Raw genomic sequence first — 18,180 nt, 5'->3', positions numbered from 1 at the left:
GTGTGGGAGCCTTAGAGATGGGTGCAGTCTGTGTGAGATGCTGAGACAGCCCCTACCTTGGATTGGAAACACGCCAAGCCAGCCATGTCTTAACCCTTACCTCCCTGTTATTTTCTACCCTGGGGTTTATTTATTAAAGGGAAACTAAACTGTAAGTGTTATCTGTGTAGAGCAAGCATGTCAAACTCAATGTCTAGCACCGGCCAAATAAACAAGGTTTAGGTTTGTGTGGGCTGCAAAAAAACCCCACTAAAAAAAACGTACATTTTTATAGAAACATAGGTTTATTTTGAAAAGTACAGTATATATATATATATATATATATATATATATATATATATATATATATATATATATAAACAAAAAACAGTGACCCCTTCTACTAAACTACAGCACCCCCTCTACCAAACCCCAGTCCCCCCTCTACCAAATCCCAGTCCCCCTCCATATACCAAATCCAAGTCCCCCTCCATATACTAAATCCCAGTCCCCCTCCATATACCAAATCCCAGTCCCCCCATATACTAAATCCCAGTGCCTCCCATATACTAAATCCCAGTCCCCCCTCTACTAAATCCAAGTCACCCCCAATATACTAAATCCCAATACTCCCTCTGCTAAATCCCAGTCCCCCATATACTAAATCCCAGTCCCCCCTCTATTCTAAATCCCAGTCCCCCCATATACTAAATCCCAGTCCCCCCTCTATACTAAATCCCAGTCCCCCCCTCTACTAAATCCCAGTCCCCCATATACTAAATCCCAGTCCTCCCTCTACTAAATACCAGTCCCTCTCATACTAAATCCCAGTCCCCCATATACTAAATCCCAGTCCCTCTCATACTAAATCCCAGTCCCCCATATACTAAATCCCAGTCCCCCATATACTAAATCCCAGTCCCCCCATATTCTAAATCCCAGTCCCCCCATACTAAATCCCAGTCCCCCATACTAAATCCCAGTCCCCCATATACTAATTTCCAGTCCCCCCCATATACTAAATCCCAGTCCCCCATACTAAATCCCAGTCCCCCCATATACTAAATCCCAGTCCCCCATATAATAAATCCCTGTCCCCCCATATACTAAATCCGAGTCCCCCCATATACTAAATCCCAGTCCCCCCATATACTAAATCCCAGTCGCCCCTATACTAAATCCCAGTCCCCCCATATACTAAATCCCAGTCCCCCCATATACTAAATCCCAGTCCCTCCCATATACTAAATCCCAGTCCCCCATATACTAAATCCCAGTCCCCCCATACTAAATCCCAGTCCCCCAACTAAATTCCAGTCCCCCCATATTCTAATCCCAGTCCTCCCTATAGACTAAATCCCAGTACCCAAACTAAATCCCAGCCCCCTATATACTAAATCCCAGTCACCCCATATACTAAATCCCAGTCCCACCATACTAAATCCCAGTCCCCCCAACTAAATTCCAGTCCTCCCATTATGCTAAATCCCAGTCCCCCCATATACTAAATCCCAGTACCCCCATACTAAATCCCAGTACACCCATACTAAATCCCAGTCCCTCACTCTATACTAAATCCTACCCCCCCATATACTGAATCCCAGTCCCTCCATATACTAGATCCCAGTCCCCCCATACTAAATCCCAGTCCCCCCATACTAAATCCCAGTACCCCAACGATATTCCAGTCCTCCCATTATACTAAATCCCAGTCCTCCCATTATACTAAATCCCAGTCCTCCCTCTGCTACATCCCAGTCCCCCATATACTAAATCCCAGTCGCCCCATATACTAAATCCCAGTCCCCCCTCTATACTAAATCCCAGTCCCCCCTCTACTAAATCCCAGTCCCCCCATATACTAAATCCCGGTCCTCCCTCTACTAAATACCAGTCCCTCTCATACCAAATCCCAGTCCCCACCATATTCTAAATCCCAGTCCCCCATACTAAATCCCAGTTCCCCCATACTAAATCCCAGTCCCCCATATACTAAATCCCAGTCCCCCCATATACTAAATCCCATTCCCCCATACTAAATCCCAGTCCCCCATATACTAAATCCCAGTCCCCCATATAATAAATCCCAGACCCCCATATAATAAATCCCTGTCCCCCATATACTAAATCCCAGTCCCCCTCTACTAAATCCCAGTCCCTCCCATATACTAAATCCCAGTCGCCCCTATACTAAATCCCAGTCCCCCTCTACTAAATCCCAGTCCCCCATATACTAAATCCCAGTCCCCCCATATTGTAAATCCCAGTCCTCCCTATAGACTAAATCCCAGCCCCCCATATACTAAATCCCAGTCACCCCATATACTAAATCCCAGTACCCCCATACTAAATCCCAGTCCCCCACTCTATACTAAATCCAAGTCCCCCATATACTAAATCCCAGCCCCCCCATATACTAAATCACAGTCCCTCCATATACTAGATCCCAGTCCCCCCATACTAAATCCCAGTACCCCCAACTATATTCCAGTCCTCCCATTATACTAAATCCCAATCCTCCCATTATACTAAATCCCAGTCCCCCATATACTAAATCCTAGCCCACCCATATACTAAATCCCAGTCCCTCTAATACTAAATCCCAGTCCCCCCATACTAAATCCCAGTCCAACCATACTAAATCCCAGTCCCCCCATACTAAATCCCAGTCCCCCCAACTAAATTCCAGTCCTCCCATTATACTAAATCCCAGTACCCCCATACTAAATCCCAGTCTCCCACTCTATACTAAATCCCAGTCCCCCATATACTAAATCCTAGTCCCCCCATATACTAAATCCCAGTCCCTCCATATACTAGATCCCATTCCCCCATACTAAATCCCAGTCCCCCATACTAAATCCCAGAACCCCTCAACTAAATTCCAGCCCTCCCATTATACTAAATCCCAGTCCCCCAAATACTAAATCCCAGTCCCCCCATACTAAATCCCAGTCCCCCCCATACTAAACTCCAGTCCTCACATATACTAAATCCCAGTCCCCACATATACTAAATCCCTGTCCCCCCATATACTAAATCCCATTCCCCCATATACTAAATCCCATTCCCCCATATACTAAATCCCAGTCCTCCCTCTACTAAATCCCAGTCCCTCATATACTAAATCCCAGTCCCCGCACATACTAAATCCCACTCCCCGCACATACTAAATCCTAGTCCCCCTCTACTAAATCCCAATCCCCAATATACTAAATCCCAGTCCCCCCATATACTAAATCCCAGCCCCCCATATACTAAATCCCAGTCCCTCCATATACTAGATCCCAGTCCCCCCATACTAAATACCAGTCCCCTATACTAAATACCAGTACCCCCAACTATATTCCAGTCCTCCCATTATACTAAATCCCAGTCCCCCATATACTAAATCCCAGTACCCCTCTACTAAATCCCAGTCCCCCCATATACTAAATCCCAGTCCCCCATATACTAAATCCCACACCCTCTCATACTAAATCCCAGTCCCTCTCATACTAAATCCCAGTCCCCCCATATACTAAATCCCAGTCCCCCCCATATAGTAAATCCCAGTCCCTCTCATACTATATCCCAGTCCCCCCATACTAAATCCAAGTCGTCCAACCAACTAAATTCCAGTCCTCCCATTATACTAAATCCCAGTACCCCCCATACTAAATTCCAGTCCCCCACTCTATACTAAATCCCAGTCCCCCATACACTAAATCCCAGTCCCCCATATACTAAATCCCAGTCCCTCCATATACTAGATCCCAGTCCCCCACATACTAAATCCCAGTCCCCCATACTAATCACAGTACCCCAACTAAATTCCAGTCCTCCCATTATACTAAATCCCAGTACCCCCCATACTAAATTCCAGTCCCCCACTCTATACTAAATCCCAATCCCCCCATATACTAAATCCCAGTCCCTTCATATACTAAATCCCAGTCTGTCCATATACTAGATCCCAGTTCCCCACATACTAAATCCCAGTCCCCCCATACTAAATTCCAGTCCTCCCATATACTAAATCCCAGTCCCCCTATACTAAATCCCAGTCCCCCCATACTAAATCCCAGTCCCCACATATACAAAATCCCAGTCCCCCATGTACTAAATCCCAGTCCCCCATGTACTAAATCCCAGTCCCCCATGTACTAAATCCCAGTCACCCCCATATACTAAATCCCAGTCCTCCCTCTGCTAAATCCCAGTCCCCCATATACTAAATCCCAGTCCCCCTCTATACTAAATCCCAGTCCCCCATATACTAAATCCCAGTTCCCCCCTCTATACTAAATCCCAGTCCCCCCTCTACTAAATCCCAGTCCCCCATACTAAATCCCAGTCCCCCCATAGACTAAATCCCAGTCCCCCCATATAATAAATCCCAGTCCCCCCATATACTAAATCCCAGTCGCCCCTATACTAAATCCCAGTCCCCCATATACTAAATCCCAGTCCCCCCATATACTAAATCCCAGTCCCCCATATACTAAATCCCAGTGCCTCCCATATACTAAATCCCAGTCCCCCATATACTAAATCCCAGTCCCCCCATACTAAATCCCAGTCCCCCAACTAAATTCCAGTACCCCCAACTAAATTCAAGTACCCCCAACTAAATTCCAGCCTCCCATATACTAAATCCCAGTACCCCCAACTAAATCCCAGCCCCCATATACTAAATCCCAGTCACCCCATACTAAATCCCAGTCCCCCCATACTAAATCCCAGTACCCCCCAGACTAAACACCAGTCCCCCCATATACTAAATCCCAGCCCCCCCCATATACTAAATCCCAGGCCCTCTCATACTGAATCCAAGTCCCTCTCATACTGAATCCACGTCCCCCTCTACTAAATCCCAGTCCCCCATATACTAAATCCCAGTCCCCCCCATACTAAATCCCAGTCCCCCAACTAAATCCCAGTACCCCCAACTAAATCCCAGCCCCCCCATATACTAAATCCCAGTCACCCCATATACTAAATCCCAGTCCCACCATACTAAATCCCAGTCCCCCCAACTAAATTCCAGTCCTCCCATTATACTAAATCCCAGTCCCCCATATACTAAATCCCAGTACCCCCATACTAAATCCCAGTCCCCCACTCTATACTAAATCCCAGTCCCCCCATATACTAAATCCCAGCCCCCCATATACTAAATTCCAGTCCCTCCATATACTAGATCCCAGTCCCCCAATACTAAATCCCAGACCCCCCATTCTAAATCCCAGTACCCCAACTATATTCCAGTCCTCCCATTATACTAAATCCCAGTCCTCCCATTATACTAAATCCCAGTCCCCCATGTACTAAATCCCAGTCCCCCATGTACTAAATCCCAGTCCCCCCTCTACTAAATTCCAGTCACCCCCCATATACTAAATCCCAGTCCTCCCTCTGCTAAATCCCAGTCCCCCATATACTAAATCCCAGTCCCCCCTCTATACTAAATCCCAGTCCCCTCCTCTATACTAAATCCCATTCCCCCCCTCTACTAAATCCCAGTCCCCCATATACTAAATCCCAGTACCCGCTTACTAAATCCCAGTCTCCCTCTCTATACTAAATCCCAGTCCCCCATATACTAAATCCTAGTCCCCCCATATACTAAATCCCAGTCCCTCCATATACTAGATCCCATTCCCGCCATACTAAATCCCAGTCCCCCATACTAAATCCCAGTACCCCTCAACTAAATTCCAGTCCTCCCATTATACTAAATCCCAGTCCCCCATATACTAAATCCCAGTCCCCCCATACTAAATCCCAGTCCCCCCCATACTAAACTCCAGTCCCCACATATACTAAATCCCAGTCCCCACATATACTAAATCCCAGTCCCTCTCATACTGAATCCCAGTCCCCCTCTACTAAATCCAAGTCCCCCCATATACTAAATCCCATTCCCCCATATACTAAATCCCAGTCCTCCCTCTACTAAATCCCAGTCCCCCCCATATACTAAATCCCAGTCCCCCCTCTATACTAAATCCATGTCCCCCGTCTACTAAATCCCACTCCCCGCACATACTAAATCCCACTCCCCGCACATACTAAATCCCACTCCCCGCACATACTAAAATCCCAGTCTCCCCATTTACTAAATGCCAGTCCCCCCATATACTAAATCCCAGTCCTCCCTCTATTAAATCCCAGTCCCCCTACTAAATCTCAGTCCCCCCTACTAAATCCCAGTCCCCCTCTCTACTAAATCCCATTCCCCCTTCTACTAAATCCCAGTCCCCCCTCTATACTAAATCCCAGGCCCCCCCCATATACTAAATCCCAGTCCCCCCAATATACTAAATCCCAGTCCTCTCGCTACTAAATCCCAGTCCCCCCTACTAAATCCCAGTCCCCCCTACTAAATCCCAGTCCCCCCCTCTACTAAATCCCAGTCACCCCTTTATTAAATCCCCGTTCCCCCCTCTACTAAATCCAGTCCTCCCCCATACTAAATCCCAGTTCCCCCATATACTAATTCCCAGTCCCCCATCTACTAAATCCCAGTCCCCCATATACTAAATCCCAGTCCCCCCCTCTATACTAAATCCCAGTCCCCCCCTCTATACTAAATCCCAGTCCCCCCTCTATACTAAATCCCAGTCCCCCCTCTATACTAAATCCCAGTCCCCCTCTACTAGATCCCAGTCCCCGCACATACTAAATCCCAGTCCCCGCACATACTAAATCCAGTCCTCCCCATACTAAATCCCATATACTAAATCCCAGTCCCCCATATACTAAATCCCAGTCCCTCCATATACTAGATCCCAGTCCCCCCATATTAAATCCCAGTCCCCCCATACTAAATCCCAGTACCCCAACTATATTCCAGTCATCCCATTACACTAAATCCCAGTCCTCCCATTATACTAAATCCCAGTCCCCCCATATACTAAATCCTTGTCCCCATATACTAAATCCCAGTCCCTCTCATACTATATCCCTGTCCCTCCCATACTAAATCGCAGTCCCCCCATACTAAATCCCAGTCCCTCCATACTAAATCCCAGTCCCCCCTCTATACTAAATCCCAGTCCCCCCATATACTAAATCCCAGTACCCTCCTCTATACTAAATCCCATTCCCCCCTCTACTAAATCCCAGTCCCCCATATACTAAATCCCAGTACCCCCTTACTAAATCCCAGTCTCCCTCTCTATACTAAATCCCAGTCCCCCATATACTAAATCCTAGTCCCCCCATATACTAAATCCCAGTCCCTCCATATACTAGATCCCATTCCCCCCATACTAAATCCCAGTCCCCCATATACTAAATCCCAGTCCCCCCATATACTAAATCCCATTCCCCCATACTAAATCCCAGTCCCCCATATACTAAATCCCAGTCCCCCATATAATAAATCCCAGACCCCCATATAATAAATCCCTGTCCCCCATATACTAAATCCCAGTCCCCCTCTACTAAATCCCAGTCCCTCCCATATACTAAATCCCAGTCGCCCCTATACTAAATCCCAGTCCCCCTCTACTAAATCCCAGTCCCCCATATACTAAATCCCAGTCCCCCCATATTGTAAATCCCAGTCCTCCCTATAGACTAAATCCCAGCCCCCCATATACTAAATCCCAGTCACCCCATATACTAAATCCCAGTACCTCCATACTAAATCCCAGTCCCCCACTCTATACTAAATCCAAGTCCCCCATATACTAAATCCCAGCCCCCCCAAATACTAAATCACAGTCCCCCCATATACTAAATCCCAGTCCTCCCTCTACTAAATACCAGTTCCTCATATTCTAAATCCCAGTCCCCCCCATATACTAAATCCCAGTCCCCCCTCTATACTAAATCCATGTCCCCCCGTCTACTAAATCCCACTCCCCGCACATACTAAATCCCACTCCCCGCACATACTAAATCCCACTCCCCGCACATACTAAAATCCCAGTCTCCCCATTTACTAAATGCCAGTCCCCCCATATACTAAATCCCAGTCCTCCCTCTATTAAATCCCAGTCCCCCTACTAAATCTCAGTCCCCCCTACTAAATCCCAGTCCCCCTCTCTACTAAATCCCATTCCCCCTTCTACTAAATCCCAGTCCCCCCTCTATACTAAATCCCAGGCCCCCCCCATATACTAAATCCCAGTCCCCCCAATATACTAAATCCCAGTCCTCTCGCTACTAAATCCCAGTCCCCCCTACTAAATCCCAGTCCCCCCTACTAAATCCCAGTCCCCCCCTCTACTAAATCCCAGTCACCCCTTTATTAAATCCCCGTTCCCCCCTCTACTAAATCCAGTCCTCCCCCATACTAAATCCCAGTTCCCCCATATACTAATTCCCAGTCCCCCCATCTACTAAATCCCAGTCCCCCATATACTAAATCCCAGTCCCCCCCTCTATACTAAATCCCAGTCCCCCCCTCTATACTAAATCCCAGTCCCCCCCTTTATACTAAATCCCAGTCCCCCCTCTATACTAAATCCCAGTCCCCTTCTACTAGATCCCAGTCCCCGCACATACTAAATCCCAGTCCCCGCACATACTAAATCCAGTCCTCCCCATACTAAATCCCATATACTAAATCCCAGTCCCCCATATACTAAATCCCAGTCCCTCCATATACTAAATCTCAGTCCCCCCATATTAAATCCCAGTCCCCCCATACTAAATCCCAGTACCCCAACTATATTCCAGTCATCCCATTACACTAAATCCCAGTCCTCCCATTATACTAAATCCCAGTCCCCCCATATACTAAATCCTTGTCCCCATATACTAAATCCCAGTCCCTCTCATACTATATCCCTGTCCCTCCCATACTAAATCGCAGTCCCCCCATACTAAATCCCAGTCCCTCCATACTAAATCCCAGTCCCCCCTCTATACTAAATCCCAGTCCCCCCATATACTAAATCCCAGTACCCTCCTCTATACTAAATCCCATTCCCCCCTCTACTAAATCCCAGTCCCCCATATACTAAATCCCAGTACCCCCTTACTAAATCCCAGTCTCCCTCTCTATACTAAATCCCAGTCCCCCATATACTAAATCCTAGTCCCCCCATATACTAAATCCCAGTCCCTCCATATACTAGATCCCATTCCCCCCATACTAAATCCCAGTCCCCCATATACTAAATCCCAGTCCCCCCATATACTAAATCCCATTCCCCCATACTAAATCCCAGTCCCCCATATACTAAATCCCAGTCCCCCATATAATAAATCCCAGACCCCCATATAATAAATCCCTGTCCCCCCTCTACTAAATCCCAGTCCCTCCCATATACTAAATCCCAGTCGCCCCTATACTAAATCCCAGTCCCCCTCTACTAAATCCCAGTCCCTCCCATATACTAAATCCCAGTCGCCCCTATACTAAATCCCAGTCCCCCTCTACTAAATCCCAGTCCCCCATATACTAAATCCCAGTCCCCCCATATTGTAAATCCCAGTCCTCCCTATAGACTAAATCCCAGCCCCCCATATACTAAATCCCAGTCACCCCATATACTAAATCCCAGTACCTCCATACTAAATCCCAGTCCCCCACTCTATACTAAATCCAAGTCCCCCATATACTAAATCCCAGCCCCCCCATATACTAAATCACAGTCCCTCCATATACTAGATCCCAGTCCCCCCATACTAAATCCCAGTACCCCCAACTATATTCCAGTCCTCCCATTATACTAAATCCCAATCCTCCCATTATACTAAATCCCAGTCCCCCATATACTAAATCCTAGCCCACCCATATACTAAATCCCAGTCCCTCTAATACTAAATCCCAGTCCCCCCATACTAAATCCCAGTCCAACCATACTAAATCCCAGTCCCCCCATACTAAATCCCAGTCCCCCCCAACTAAATTCCAGTCCTCTCATTATACTAAATCCCAGTCCCCCATATACTAAATCCCAGTACCCCCATACTAAATCCCAGTCTCCCACTCTATACTAAATCCCAGTCCCCCATATACTAAATCCTAGTCCCCCCATATACTAAATCCCAGTCCCTCCATATACTAGATCCCATTCCCCCATACTAAATCCCAGTCCCCCATACTAAATCCCAGAACCCCTCAACTAAATTCCAGCCCTCCCATTATACTAAATCCCAGTCCCCCAAATACTAAATCCCAGTCCCCCCATACTAAATCCCAGTCCCCCCCATACTAAACTCCAGTCCTCACATATACTAAATCCCAGTCCCCACATATACTAAATCCCAGTCCCCCCATATACTAAATCCCATTCCCCCATATACTAAATCCCATTCCCCCATATACTAAATCCCAGTCCTCCCTCTACTAAATCCCAGTCCCTCATATACTAAATCCCAGTCCCCGCACATACTAAATCCCACTCCCCGCACCTACTAAATCCTAGTCCCCCTCTACTAAATCCCAATCCCCAATATACTAAATCCCAGTCCCCCCATATACTAAATCCCAGCCCCCCATATACTAAATCCCAGTCCCTCCATATACTAGATCCCAGTCCCCCCATACTAAATACCAGTCCCCTATACTAAATACCAGTACCCCCAACTATATTCCAGTCCTCCCATTATACTAAATCCCAGTCCCCCATATACTAAATCCCAGTACCCCTCTACTAAATCCCAGTCCCCCCATATACTAAATCCCAGTCCCCCATATACTAAATCCCACACCCTCTCATACTAAATCCCAGTCCCTCTCATACTAAATCCCAGTCCCCCCATATACTAAATCCCAGTCCCCCCCATATAGTAAATCCCAGTCCCTCTCATACTATATCCCAGTCCCCCCATACTAAATCCAAGTCGTCCAACCAACTAAATTCCAGTCCTCCCATTATACTAAATCCCAGTACCCCCATACTAAATTCCAGTCCCCCACTCTATACTAAATCCCAGTCCCCCATACACTAAATCCCAGTCCCCCATATACTAAATCCCAGTCCCTCCATATACTAGATCCCAGTCCCCCACATACTAAATCCCAGTCCCCCATACTAATCACAGTACCCCAACTAAATTCCAGTCCTCCCATTATACTAAATCCCAGTACCCCCCATACTAAATTCCAGTCCCCCACTCTATACTAAATCCCAATCCCCCCATATACTAAATCCCAGTCCCTTCATATACTAAATCCCAGTCTGTCCATATACTAGATCCCAGTTCCCCACATACTAAATCCCAGTCCCCCCATACTAAATTCCAGTCCTCCCATATACTAAATCCCAGTCCCCCTATACTAAATCCCAGTCCCCCCATACTAAATCCCAGTCCCCACATATACAAAATCCCAGTCCCCCATGTACTAAATCCCAGTCCCCCATGTACTAAATCCCAGTCCCCCATGTACTAAATCCCAGTCACCCCCATATACTAAATCCCAGTCCTCCCTCTGCTAAATCCCAGTCCCCCATATACTAAATCCCAGTCCCCCTCTATACTAAATCCCAGTCCCCCCATATACTAAATCCCAGTTCCCCCCTCTATACTAAATCCCAGTCCCCCCTCTACTAAATCCCAGTCCCCCATACTAAATCCCAGTCCCCCCATAGACTAAATCCCAGTCCCCCCATATAATAAATCCCAGTCCCCCCATATACTAAATCCCAGTCGCCCCTATACTAAATCCCAGTCCCCCATATACTAAATCCCAGTCCCCCCATATACTAAATCCCAGTCCCCCATATACTAAATCCCAGTGCCTCCCATATACTAAATCCCAGTCCCCCATATACTAAATCCCAGTCCCCCCATACTAAATCCCAGTCCCCCAACTAAATTCCAGTACCCCCAACTAAATTCAAGTACCCCCAACTAAATTCCAGCCTCCCATATACTAAATCCCAGTACCCCCAACTAAATCCCAGCCCCCATATACTAAATCCCAGTCACCCCATACTAAATCCCAGTCCCCCCATACTAAATCCCAGTACCCCCCAGACTAAACACCAGTCCCCCCATATACTAAATCCCAGCCCCCCCCATATACTAAATCCCAGGCCCTCTCATACTGAATCCAAGTCCCTCTCATACTGAATCCACGTCCCCCTCTACTAAATCCCAGTCCCCCATATACTAAATCCCAGTCCCCCCCATACTAAATCCCAGTCCCCCAACTAAATCCCAGTACCCCCAACTAAATCCCAGCCCCCCCATATACTAAATCCCAGTCACCCCATATACTAAATCCCAGTCCCACCATACTAAATCCCAGTCCCCCCAACTAAATTCCAGTCCTCCCATTATACTAAATCCCAGTCCCCCCATATACTAAATCCCAGTACCCCCATACTAAATCCCAGTCCCCCACTCTATACTAAATCCCAGTCCCCCCATATACTAAATCCCAGCCCCCCATATACTAAATTCCAGTCCCTCCATATACTAGATCCCAGTCCCCCAATACTAAATCCCAGACCCCCCATTCTAAATCCCAGTACCCCAACTATATTCCAGTCCTCCCATTATACTAAATCCCAGTCCTCCCATTATACTAAATCCCAGTCCCCCATGTACTAAATCCCAGTCCCCCATGTACTAAATCCCAGTCCCCCCTCTACTAAATTCCAGTCACCCCCCATATACTAAATCCCAGTCCTCCCTCTGCTAAATCCCAGTCCCCCATATACTAAATCCCAGTCCCCCCTCTATACTAAATCCCAGTCCCCTCCTCTATACTAAATCCCATTCCCCCCCTCTACTAAATCCCAGTCCCCCATATACTAAATCCCAGTACCCGCTTACTAAATCCCAGTCTCCCTCTCTATACTAAATCCCAGTCCCCCATATACTAAATCCTAGTCCCCCCATATACTAAATCCCAGTCCCTCCATATACTAGATCCCATTCCCGCCATACTAAATCCCAGTCCCCCATACTAAATCCCAGTACCCCTCAACTAAATTCCAGTCCTCCCATTATACTAAATCCCAGTCCCCCATATACTAAATCCCAGTCCCCCCATACTAAATCCCAGTCCCCCCCATACTAAACTCCAGTCCCCACATATACTAAATCCCAGTCCCCACATATACTAAATCCCAGTCCCTCTCATACTGAATCCCAGTCCCCCTCTACTAAATCCAAGTCCCCCCATATACTAAATCCCATTCCCCCATATACTAAATCCCAGTCCTCCCTCTACTAAATCCCAGTCCCCCCCATATACTAAATCCCAGTCCCCCCTCTATACTAAATCCATGTCCCCCGTCTACTAAATCCCACTCCCCGCACATACTAAATCCCACTCCCCGCACATACTAAATCCCACTCCCCGCACATACTAAAATCCCAGTCTCCCCATTTACTAAATGCCAGTCCCCCCATATACTAAATCCCAGTCCTCCCTCTATTAAATCCCAGTCCCCCTACTAAATCTCAGTCCCCCCTACTAAATCCCAGTCCCCCTCTCTACTAAATCCCATTCCCCCTTCTACTAAATCCCAGTCCCCCCTCTATACTAAATCCCAGGCCCCCCCCATATACTAAATCCCAGTCCCCCCAATATACTAAATCCCAGTCCTCTCGCTACTAAATCCCAGTCCCCCCTACTAAATCCCAGTCCCCCCTACTAAATCCCAGTCCCCCCCTCTACTAAATCCCAGTCACCCCTTTATTAAATCCCCGTTCCCCCCTCTACTAAATCCAGTCCTCCCCCATACTAAATCCCAGTTCCCCCATATACTAATTCCCAGTCCCCCCATCTACTAAATCCCAGTCCCCCATATACTAAATCCCAGTCCCCCCCTCTATACTAAATCCCAGTCCCCCCCTCTATACTAAATCCCAGTCCCCCCCTCTATACTAAATCCCAGTCCCCCCTCTATACTAAATCCCAGTCCCCCTCTACTAGATCCCAGTCCCCGCACATACTAAATCCCAGTCCCCGCACATACTAAATCCAGTCCTCCCCATACTAAATCCCATATACTAAATCCCAGTCCCCCATATACTAAATCCCAGTCCCTCCATATACTAGATCCCAGTCCCCCCATATTAAATCCCAGTCCCCCCATACTAAATCCCAGTACCCCAACTATATTCCAGTCATCCCATTACACTAAATCCCAGTCCTCCCATTATACTAAATCCCAGTCCCCCCATATACTAAATCCTTGTCCCCATATACTAAATCCCAGTCCCTCTCATACTATATCCCTGTCCCTCCCATACTAAATCGCAGTCCCCCCATACTAAATCCCAGTCCCTCCATACTAAATCCCAGTCCCCCCTCTATACTAAATCCCAGTCCCCCCATATACTAAATCCCAGTACCCTCCTCTATACTAAATCCCATTCCCCCCTCTACTAAATCCCAGTCCCCCATATACTAAATCCCAGTACCCCCTTACTAAATCCCAGTCTCCCTCTCTATACTAAATCCCAGTCCCCCATATACTAAATCCTAGTCCCCCCATATACTAAATCCCAGTCCCTCCATATACTAGATCCCATTCCCCCCATACTAAATCCCAGTCCCCCATATACTAAATCCCAGTCCCCCCATATACTAAATCCCATTCCCCCATACTAAATCCCAGTCCCCCATATACTAAATCCCAGTCCCCCATATAATAAATCCCAGACCCCCATATAATAAATCCCTGTCCCCCATATACTAAATCCCAGTCCCCCTCTACTAAATCCCAGTCCCTCCCATATACTAAATCCCAGTCGCCCCTATACTAAATCCCAGTCCCCCTCTACTAAATCCCAGTCCCCCATATACTAAATCCCAGTCCCCCCATATTGTAAATCCCAGTCCTCCCTATAGACTAAATCCCAGCCCCCCATATACTAAATCCCAGTCACCCCATATACTAAATCCCAGTACCTCCATACTAAATCCCAGTCCCCCACTCTATACTAAATCCAAGTCCCCCATATACTAAATCCCAGCCCCCCCAAATACTAAATCACAGTCCCTCCATATACTAGATCCCAGTCCCCCCATACTAAATCCCAGTACCCCCAACTATATTCCAGTCCTCCCATTATACTAAATCCCAATCCTCCCATTATACTAAATCCCAGTCCCCCATATACTAAATCCTAGCCCACCCATATACTAAATCCCAGTCCCTCTAATACTAAATCCCAGTCCCCCCATACTAAATCCCAGTCCAACCATACTAAATCCCAGTCCCCCCATACTAAATCCCAGTCCCCCCCAACTAAATTCCAGTCCTCTCATTATACTAAATCCCAGTCCCCCATATACTAAATCCCAGTACCCCCATACTAAATCCCAGTCTCCCACTCTATACTAAATCCCAGTCCCCCATATACTAAATCCTAGTCCCCCCATATACTAAATCCCAGTCCCTCCATATACTAGATCCCATTCCCCCATACTAAATCCCAGTCCCCCATACTAAATCCCAGAACCCCTCAACTAAATTCCAGCCCTCCCATTATACTAAATCCCAGTCCCCCAAATACTAAATCCCAGTCCCCCCATACTAAATCCCATTCCACCCCATACTAAACTCCAGTCCTCACATATACTAAATCCCAGTCCCCACATATACTAAATCCCAGTCCCCCCATATACTAAATCCCATTCCCCCATATACTAAATCCCATTCCCCCATATACTAAATCCCAGTCCTCCCTCTACTAAATCCCAGTTCCTCATATACTAAATCCCAGTCCCCGCACATACTAAATCCCACTCCCCGCACATACTAAATCCTAGTCCCCCTCTACTAAATCCCAATCCCCAATATACTAAATCCCAGTCCCCCCATATACTAAATCCCAGCCCCCCATATACTAAATCCCAGTCCCTCCATATACTAGATCCCAGTCCCCCCATACTAAATACCAGTCCCCTATACTAAATCCCAGTACCCCAACTATATTCCAGTCCTCCCATTATACTAAATCCCAGTCCCCCATATACTAAATCCCAGTACCCCTCTACTAAATCCCAGTCCCCCCATATACTAAATCCCAGTCCCCCATATACTAAATCCCACACCCTCTCATACTAAATCCCAGTCCCTCTCATACTAAATCCCAGTCCCCCCATATACTAAATCCCAGTCCCCCCCATATAGTAAATCCCAGTCCCTCTCATACTATATCCCAGTCCCCCCATACTAAATCCAAGTCGTCCAACCAACTAAATTCCAGTCCTCCCATTATACTAAATCCCAGTACCCCCCATACTAAATTCCAGTCCCCCACTCTATACTAAATCCCAGTCCCCCATACACTAAATCCCAGTCCCCCATACACTAAATCCCAGTCCCTCCATATACTAGATCCCAGTCCCCCACATACTAAATCCCAGTCCCCCATACTAATCACAGTACCCCAACTAAATTCCAGTCCTCCCATTATACTAAATCCCAGTACCCCCCATACTAAATTCCAGTCCCCCACTCTATACTAAATCCCAGTCCCCCCATATACTAAATCCCAGTCCCTTCATATACTAAATCCCAGTCTGTCCATATACTAGATCCCAGTCCCCCACATACTAAATCCCAGTCCCCCCATACTAAATTCCAGTCCTCCCATATACTCCAGTCCCCCTATACTAAATAACAGTCCCCCCATACTAAATCCCAGTCCCCACATATACAAAATCCCAGTCCCACATGTACTAAATCCCAGTCCCCCATGTACTAAATCCCAGTCCCCCATGTACTAAATCCCAGTCACCCCCATATACTAAATCCCAGTCCTCCCTCTGCTAAATCCCAGTCCCCCATATACTAAATCCCAGTCCCCCTCTATACTAAATCCCAGTCCCCCCATATACTAAATCCCAGTTCCCCCCTCTATACTAAATCCCAGTCCCCCCTCTACTAAATCCCAGTCCCCCATACTAAATCCCAGTCCCCCCATAGACTAAATCCCAGTCCCCCCATATAATAAATCCCAGTCCCCCCATATACTAAATCCCAGTCGCCCCTATACTAAATCCCAGTCCCCCATATACTAAATCCCAGTCCCCCCATATACTAAATCCCAGTCCCCCATATACTAAATCCCAGTGCCTCCCATATACTAAATCCCAGTCCCCCATATACTAAATCCCAGTCCCCCCATACTAAATCCCAGTCCCCCAACTAAATTCCAGTACCCCCAACTAAATTCAAGTACCCCCAACTAAATTCCAGCCTCCCATATACTAAATCCCAGTACCCCCAACTAAATCCCAGCCCCCATATACTAAATCCCAGTCACCCCATACTAAATCCCAGTCCCCCCATACTAAATCCCAGTACCCCCCAGACTAAACACCAGTCCCCCCATATACTAAATCCCAGCCCCCCCCATATACTAAATCCCAGTCCCTCTCATACTGAATCCAAGTCCCTCTCATACTGAATCCACGTCCCCCTCTACTAAATCCCAGTCCCCCATATACTAAATCCCAGTCCCCCCATACTAAATCCCAGTCCCCCAACTAAATCCCAGTACCCCCAACTAAATCCCAGCCCCCCCATATACTAAATCCCAGTCACCCCATATACTAAATCCCAGTCCCACCATACTAAATCCCAGTCCCCCCAACTAAATTCCAGTCCTCCCATTATACTAAATCCCAGTCCCCCCATATACTAAATCCCAGTACCCCCATACTAAATCCCAGTCCCCCACTGTTACAAATCGCTATTTGTAACTGGCCCTTTAAATGAGAAATTGCCCTGCTTCCCTGGATTGTGGAGAAGCCTATTTGCCAGCCTCCTTCCTTATGACTATGGCCCTGTGTGAGCGGTGATACCCCAGATGGCTATGCCATGGAGCCTATTCATATAATGAAAGACTATGGGAAAGACTTTAGCTCCATGGCAATTGAACTGTGTGAATAGGATCTGCGCGCTATTCGGTAGTTTTGTGCGCTCAGATCCCAGCTATCTGGGGATATGTGAAATGTCTGTGTGTTATGTGTAAAATGTGACTTTATGTATTTTAAAGTGTTTTATGTTGTTTTGCAACCATGTGGTTAATGGAGTCTGCCTCTAGTCCTGGATAATTGAATTACTTCCCCCCATTGTCTCCAGGATAGAGGGCCCTGTAAAACCATGCTTCCAGAAGGTCAAATGCACATTTGTACTAACTTCTGAACCCCTGGTCCAATTCGTATGATTTTTGAGTATGTTGTTCCCCTGAATGGATTGATTGTGAATATGTATTTTTATGCGAATGTGATGTATATTTTGGGAGTTATGAATGTTGTGTAAAAACTGTATTTTTACT

This window comes from Pelobates fuscus, chromosome 1 (assembly GCF_036172605.1).
Source record: "Pelobates fuscus isolate aPelFus1 chromosome 1, aPelFus1.pri, whole genome shotgun sequence".
Classification (NCBI taxonomy): Eukaryota; Metazoa; Chordata; class Amphibia; order Anura; family Pelobatidae; genus Pelobates; species Pelobates fuscus.
Note: the sequence above shows the minus strand (reverse complement) of the source record.